We start from the raw sequence: 8331 nt of genomic DNA on the forward strand, positions 1-8331 counted from the left end.
TTGCTGGTGATTTTTTATTGTTTCTGTAAGATTCCTCCCTCCAGCTCTTGAGGAGTAAAGATATAAGAACCTCCCCTTCTGTTCTTGAAATTATTCCCCTCTCTGAAATAGGAGAAAGATCTTGTTTTACCCTGTTTTGGCCTAGAGAGAAAGATCTTGTTTTACCCTGTTTTGGCCTAGAGAGAGATAATCCAAAACTTAGATATCTTTGGATTAAAAATCATCCTAGTGTCTAAAATGGATTCCCCTGAAACAGAAGTTCAAAATGAACTTTCCAACGTGCATTTGGAATTAATTGAAAATGTGTATAAGGAACCTTAGCCTAAGGGTCTACATTTTCAGAAATTTTTGGATTATGGTCCAACTAAGGTTCCAATGGACCAATTGGATTAATCCAAGTGTTGGGATGAGATAAATCCAAGCGAATAAAAGAAAATACACAAAAATGAGTAAATACTCACATAAGATGAAGAGTTGACTGAGTACAACGTTTATTAGTTAAAAATTATGAGAGATTACTTAAAAAATGAGATATTTTGGAATAATGATGCATTTGTGACACCTTGGTAAGGAGAGGGGGACTCTTGAGGTAGGCGCCTATTTCACATGTGTGGAAGAATTTTTAATTCAAAAAAATTGTGATATTTATATCTCTTCTCTCTCCTGGATCAAACCAAATTAAAAAAGGAGCCAAACTGGTCCAAATCTTGTCCAAATTGAGTCAAACTGAACCTAGAAAATTCTAGAACCCAGTTGGACTTGGCCTCCCTCACCTATAAATAGACCCTCACTCATTTGTAGAAAAATATTGGAGCTATACTATGCCAGTATTATATTAAAATAATCATATTTTCTATTCTCTCTTAAATTTTCCTCTCTCTTGGGAGCTTGGAGCTCTCTCTCTGTCTACAACAACTCTTGGAGTTGCTCTTCTCCTCTTGGTGGACCAATTAATTGGTTGGGGGCTTCATTGCTAATAGAGAATCAAGCCAAACTTGGAGGTAAAATCAATTTTTATGGTTTTTTCCAATTTATCTCAATGACTTTCTTCTTCTCAACCCCTCTTAAGCTTGAGAAGCATTCTACATAATTGTTTTAATTCAAATCAAGCCTTCCCTTAAAGTCTTAATGCTTAATTAAGAGAAAGTTAATCTTTATACTTATTTGTAATGCTTTCTTTAAGTAAATCTTTCTCTCTAAAAGAATAGCCATCTTTATGGCTAAACCCCTTGAAAAAGGATGCTTCTCTCAATGATAATCTCTTAATTCAAAGCTAAACTCTAGGCTTGATAAGCTAGAGATTAAGAAAATAATATTTTTATGATTTTATGTTAACAAAATAATGGTTATTTCTTTTAGATTATTTATAAGTAGTTAAAAACTACTTTGATTGATTCTAAATGAGAAATAGATTATCCTATCAATTTGGAAAAAGAGAAATAATGGAATGAGCTTAATCTAGTGGGATAATCATAATTAAGTTTATGATTATGGTTAAAATTATGATTTAAATTCATAGTTTGATTTTAAGCATAAAAGAGGAAATGCTATCATATTTTCATTACAAGCTTTCACTCTTTTAAGAAAAATTAAGAATTATCAGTAATAGCAGCGAAGCTATGGTAAAATTTTCAGAAAATAATACACATCTTATTTTTTTGCATAATGCTAAAAGAGGACTTCCTACCATATTCTAGGATTGGACATCCTATGCAAAAAGAATGATTTTCATCATATTCACGAGAAATATTTTTATTGTAATTATGCATAATTAATTGATTATGAGAAAAGAGTAAATTTTGGTAAATTTATTTTTTTACAAAAAGAGGAATTTCCATTATATTTGAGATCCCAAGTAATTAAATGGTAAAAGAGGAATTTTTGGCATAGTTCAAATTATGAGTATTTATCAAAAGTGGAATTTTGAGCATTATTAATTTTATTGGAAAATATGGGTAGAATTGATTTTTGTAAATCCCATGAATCTTTTACTCAAAAACATGAATATTGAATATATTTCACGTGAGAAATTTGAGAAAGAATATGAAAATATCCATCGAGAAAAAGTATCTTTAACTAGGCCAAGCAATTGGCAGAAACTTAGAAAAGTCCCATCGGCATCAAAAGTAAAAAACGGTACTAAATGTGAATGAGATATGATGTGATGTAAATGGATATGGATGTGGATGTGATGAGATGTGGATGGGATGTGATGTAAATAGATGTGGATGTGAATGTAATGAGATGTGATGTAAATAGATATGGATGTGAATGTAATGAGATGTGATGTGATAATATGTGAAAGGATGTGATGTGATGTAATAAGAATGAGATGTGATGATATGTGAAAGGATGTGATGTGATGTAAATGAATGAGAATGAGATGTGATGTGATAGATATGCATGTGAATGAATGGATGGATGTGGATAGATGTGAATGTGAATGAATGGATGGATGTGGATAGATGTGAATGTGATAAGATGTGAATGAATATGATAAATGTGAATGGATGTAATGAGATATGGATAATGAATGAGATGTGATGTGGATAGATGTAATGTGGATGGAATGAATGAGATGTGATGTGGATAAATGCGAACATGATGTAATGTGGACGGAATGAATGTGATGTGATATGGATGGAATGAATGTGATGTGATAAGGATAGATATGGAATGTATGTGATGTGATGTGATATGGATGCACAATGAATGTGATGGATGTGAATGGGTGTGATGATATGTAAATGGGTGTGATGAGATATGAATGGATGCGATGAGTTGTGAATGGATGCGATGAGATGTGAATGGATGTGAATGTGATGTAATGATATCTAAATGGATGCGATGAGATGTGAATGGATATGAATGGATGTGAATGTGATGTGATGATATCTGAATGGATGTGATGAGATGTGAATGTGATGTGATGATATCTGAATGGATGTGATGTGATGTGAATATAATATGATGATATGTAAATGGATGTGAATATGATGTGATGAGACGTGAATGGATGTGAATATGATGTGATGAGATGTGAATGGATGATGTGAATATGATGTGATGAGACGTGAATATGATGTGATGAGACGTGAATGGATGAGATGTGATATGATGAGATGTGATGTGGATGGATGTGATGTGATGAGATGTGGATCTGAATGAATATAAATGAATGTGATGTAATGTGAATGGATGGAAGAGATGTAATATAAATGAATGTGATGTAATGTGAATGGATGGAAGAGATGTAAGGTGGATGAATGTGATGTAATGTGAATGGATGGAAGAGATATAAGGTGGATGAATGTGATGTAATGTGGATCTAGGTAGATGTGAATGGATGAGATGTGATGTGGATATGGGTAGATGCGATGTGGATATGGGTAGATGTGAATGGATGAGATGTGATGAGGATAGATGTGGATAGATGTGATGAGATGTAATATGATGTGAATGGATGAAGACGATGGGAATACATATGACTGGATGTGGAATAAGCAATGTGAATCGATGTAGAAGAATGTGGAATAACGAGAAATGATGTGGAACAATGTGGAAAGATGAGAGTTCGTTAGAAACTGTATTTATGACCTGTTTTTAAATGACTATTTTATGTCAAGAATGCTGGGGAAGCATTTTGACCATCTTGTGAATGAGGTCGTGGTTGGAGACCTAAGTGATAAAGTTGCAATAGTTGACGGAGAGTCAACGGAGGATGTCTCGCGTAGCACGGTCGGTCGAGGTCTTGACCAGTCTCAGTTCGATTTAAATGGTGAGCTTTCAGTACAGTGGATGAGGGACCAACAAGGAAGCGGCCTATGAGTGAAACGCTAGGTGATCTGCGAAGGAGCCTAGAGGGTGCTGACCATACGGTGCTCGCCATGCGTGTGTCGAGGAAGAAAATGGAATAAGGAGTTAGAGTTATTTTCTGAACTCGGGCATGGATCTGGTTGATTGTCCTTGCTGGTCCCCTCAAACGGATGAGTCCATGGCTCTTTTATATGGATCTGTTGGTTGATCTTGCTGATCTTCAACGGAGAATCCATCTGGATTTTCTTAAGTGAATATATTTCTGGGTCCTATGAGCTAGGAACTATTGGAAAGGCCCCTGAGTGAACAGGTGGTGAGGGTTCTGGTTGCCAAGGATGCCATAGGCACATCGATGAAGGAATGATTGGAAATTAGAATTCAAGCTGGATATTTTGGAGGATTATGATCAGTGATGCTATGGTTTCATTAAAAGATTGTTTTAAAGACAGCTGAATCTGTGAAACAGGCAATTTCATATTGGGTGTGTAAGTGGTGTGACTATCCTGAAGTTTGCTTGAAGTGCCAACTAGGGGGCCTAGGAACTCTTTTCCCTAGTACTCGGAGCAAAATATAACCAAATTTCTAAATGGATCCTATCACTATAGTGGTTGGGCAGTTGGCTAACCCATGGGATTGGATGGCGTTAGGCTGGTCTGATGGATCCCTAAAATGAGACTCAATTCTGTTAAGTTACGATAGCTGAAGTAAATCCTGGATAACCCTTGTTCTATGGAAAAGAATCAACGGATGTGCCTCTTGATGAGGAAAAAAGCATTGGACTCTACGATCCAAGTGCAAGTCTTTTCCTTGATCTGACCATGAGACTTACGGGTTCAGTCGGATCAGTTTGGTTAGTGATGACCTTGACTACGTTAGAATAAAATTATCCTGGAGGAATCGCCTATGTCTGCTGGGTGAGGGAAGTTTTTTCGGGTTCGATTTTGGAAGAACCGAGGGATTAGTCTCTTGTCCGGATATCCATGGGCGAGGCCCGGAGTGAGAGGCTCTACCCTGCGCAAGAAGTGCTACTTCTGCTGCTAGCACCCTTGAATTCGTTACGCGGAGGGGGTAGGGATCTTTCAGTTTCTAAGGGTTGAGAATAATAATGTGAGATTGGCCTTAGAGATAGTGTACGAGTTTAACAATGCCTCTGGCTCTAAATGCAACACTCTGCAATCCAAAATTATAAGCCTGAGTGAGGATAATGATTTTGACATGCAAAGGTGGGGCTGTGAGGTGGTGCAAAAGGGCCAAATTGTCAGACTGCTTGGTATACCTTTTGGTGTTGGGGTTACTAATAAACAACTGGTAATGTGGACTATAAACAGGTTTTTAGACAAATTGAAAAAGTGGGAGGGCATCAAAGTCCCCTTTCATAATTGAAAAAGTGGGAGGGCATCAAAGTCCCCTTTCATAATAGGGTTGATATTTGCAATACAGTATTTGCAATACAGTACTGATGAATGCCTATGTTATGTTTTTATGCCCTGTGTTGAATATTGGGAAGTGTCACTGGAAGAAAATCACAGGCCCTATTGGAGATTTTCTTTGGAGAAATGGTAATGGGAAAAAAAAAAGCCTTTGCTTGGCTTGCATGGGACAAACTATCAGTTCCTATAAAAGGGAAGGGAGAATTGGTATTATTCATATGCCTACTCACTGTATTGCAAGAAATGCTCTGATGCTCCCGAGATGTTTATCTTAGAACATCACTTGGGCACTAATGATGAGGGAACTGGTGGAGCTCTCAGATGTTATGGCTAAAGGTAAATGGGGGAATCTAAACTGGAAGGATAAACTCTATTCATCTGCTCCTCTTAAGATCACCAGCTCAGCACTTTGCAAAATGCTATGCAAATGTTGGAAGGACAGTTTGGGTATCATGGTCTAGGATGGAGGTGGTAGAGTATCAGGAAATTCTATGCTCAGTTTGGGTATATGGTGGACTCATAAATTTAATCCCCCTTTGGCCCTACTTGATATCTCTGCTGCAAAGAGTCTCAACTATAAAGGCATTAGGCATCTGGTTGATTGCTGGGATAGGGATATGGTAGGGTGGAAAGAAGTGGATCACTCATCTTTGGAATATCAGTTAGCTAGGAAGGAAAGAGATCTGATGGCTCAGGTTTTGGAGTTGCTTCAAAGGGAGTTATGCTCTATGGCTACTGATACCTCAATTTGGATTAAAGACTGGGCTTGGCTTAATGGTGTCAAACTAAAGGATGGCAAAACTAGAGATATATATTCATTAATGAGAAATGGAGATGCCAATATGTTGTATTGCAATAAAAATTGGAATGTAAATTGGAGCCCTTCCAGTTGGAAAAAGAGATGGAACCCGCTCTGGGATTGCCAGATCCCTAAGAAGTTTCAAGTTTTTTTGTGGAAGGTTTGCATGTACGCATTACCTATTGGCTCTAAACTCCAAATAAAAAATATTTCTAGTGGCATCTGTCCCAGGTGTAGGTCATCACTTAAAGATGGTAAACATGTGTTTTGGGAATGCCTAGCAATCAGGGGTACCTGGTCCAAAATGTCTAAATGGATAGAGAAGAGGTTGGGTATGCAAACATATTGGGGGGACTGGGTCTTGGGTAGTAATGAACATATTGGTCTGGTTTTAAATATCATCAAAGCTTACATCTTGTTGGAAATCTAGTTTAGCAGGAATGCAATTGTATTTATGAAGGCAGTATGTACAGGCTTGCAAGACTCAGAATTGATGCATAAGTGTGTTTAAATGTGCTGGTCTGTGTGTAATGTAAATAAAATAAGATCCTCTGAGATGGATTTGCCAGAATTTGCAAAGGAACATACCCCAGTGCTTGGTGAGCTTCAAACATACTAGGAATAAACCCCTAACTTTGGTTTGTATGGTGCAGGTGAGATGTTGGGAAGGGAAGAAAAGGCCTCCCAAGTTTGGACCAAGAAAGGGGGAATGCTAGAAAAATAGTCCCCTCATGGATGCACTACACAAGCTATGATGGAGGCTAGTATACTTTTGGGGTATTAGATATCTTGGGAACAGTCCTGCTTTTTTATAGAAGAAGAGAGATGGGAATTTTTGTGTAAAATTCTAAATGAACTTGAGGAGTAGTAAATATGGATATTGTAGCCTGACTTGGTTGTATTGCAGCTTTTGAATAGCCTTTGAATAGCTTCAGTTAATATATATAATTATTATTGATCCCCAAAAAAAACCAAGGGGGAAAAATAGTGATTAAACTATTCATATCCTTGGTTACACTTAAAATTACATGTGCCAAGTGTTTAATTGTGAAAGAAACACCAATAGAACAAAGAAAAGGCACTTAAACTTGTCTCAAGGATATCACATAGCATGATGTTGTGAATCATAAAAAATTGTCAATGCATTGTAGTTAATGGATCAAACTATCATTGACATGACCATAATTTGGGATGTAAACCAAAGACAAACACTATAGACCATGCTACGAAAGCAAGATCATTGGCCATGCATCATAATACTACAAAAGTCACACGAAATGTATGATTTCTATGATAAAATCATAGAGTGCCAATTTAATCACTTAACCAACATAATGTGGGTGCCAAATTTTGGGAACTATTAATTAATTACTTGAAGAGAGGGAACCTTAGATATGGGACAATAGAAGGCTTAGATGTTAGACCTTAGGATTTTTTTTTGTTTTTTAAAAAAGTCGAGTATCTGGAGTGTTCGAAGCATTCAACCGACTGTGTTCTACATGTATAACATACATGTAGATGTTATACATGCTAGCAATGTAACCATAAAGAAGAGAACTTATGCAATAGCAAAAGCCAATCGATTCCAAATGGGAATTGTAAAATGACCCATCATCATCACCACAAAGTGCAATGACCTAGTGCTCAACACACTGGGGTTCCATGTGTGTGTTGACACATTGTGCACCAAATCATGGGACATTGTGCCGATGCCAAGACCTCTCCTTTATTGCGACTATTGTAAAAGGCATGGTGATCATGGGACACTAGAATGCAAACATCATCACATCACACAAGCTTGAACTTAGACTTATCCACCTGATCCATTGCCATCTCCCTTTGTGCAACAGACATTGGTTGTGGCTTTGCCCATGAGAAACAACTATAAAAAGAGAATCCTAAGACTGCCTAGTGTGCCCATTTTGCTTCTTGTCTTGTCGACCCAACCTATTTCTTGTCTTGTTGACCCAACTTCCTTCTTTGTCATTGAGGTTAATGTCGAGTGATCTAGGAAAGACCAAAGCATTTCCAAATGGCAAAAGAAAGGGTTCCAAGCACTTTGGAATCCTGTGCAAACACATTTTTCTCTTACAAAGAGTAATCTACTATGATGTTTGCTCTACTGTGCAAACACATTTTGCTCTTTGTGAGAGAAAATCCTTTTTCTCTCACAAAGAGTAATCTACCATTACCTCCATTGTTGTAGTGTTTCCATTGCCACAAGGACCCCATTAAAGAACACTCTAAACACCCCAAATAACATACCCTTGACACCATTATTATGTC

This window comes from Cibotium barometz, chromosome 44 (genome assembly GCF_041138505.1).
Source record: "Cibotium barometz isolate CiBa-2024 chromosome 44, ASM4113850v1, whole genome shotgun sequence".
NCBI lineage: Eukaryota > Viridiplantae > Streptophyta > Polypodiopsida > Cyatheales > Cibotiaceae > Cibotium > Cibotium barometz.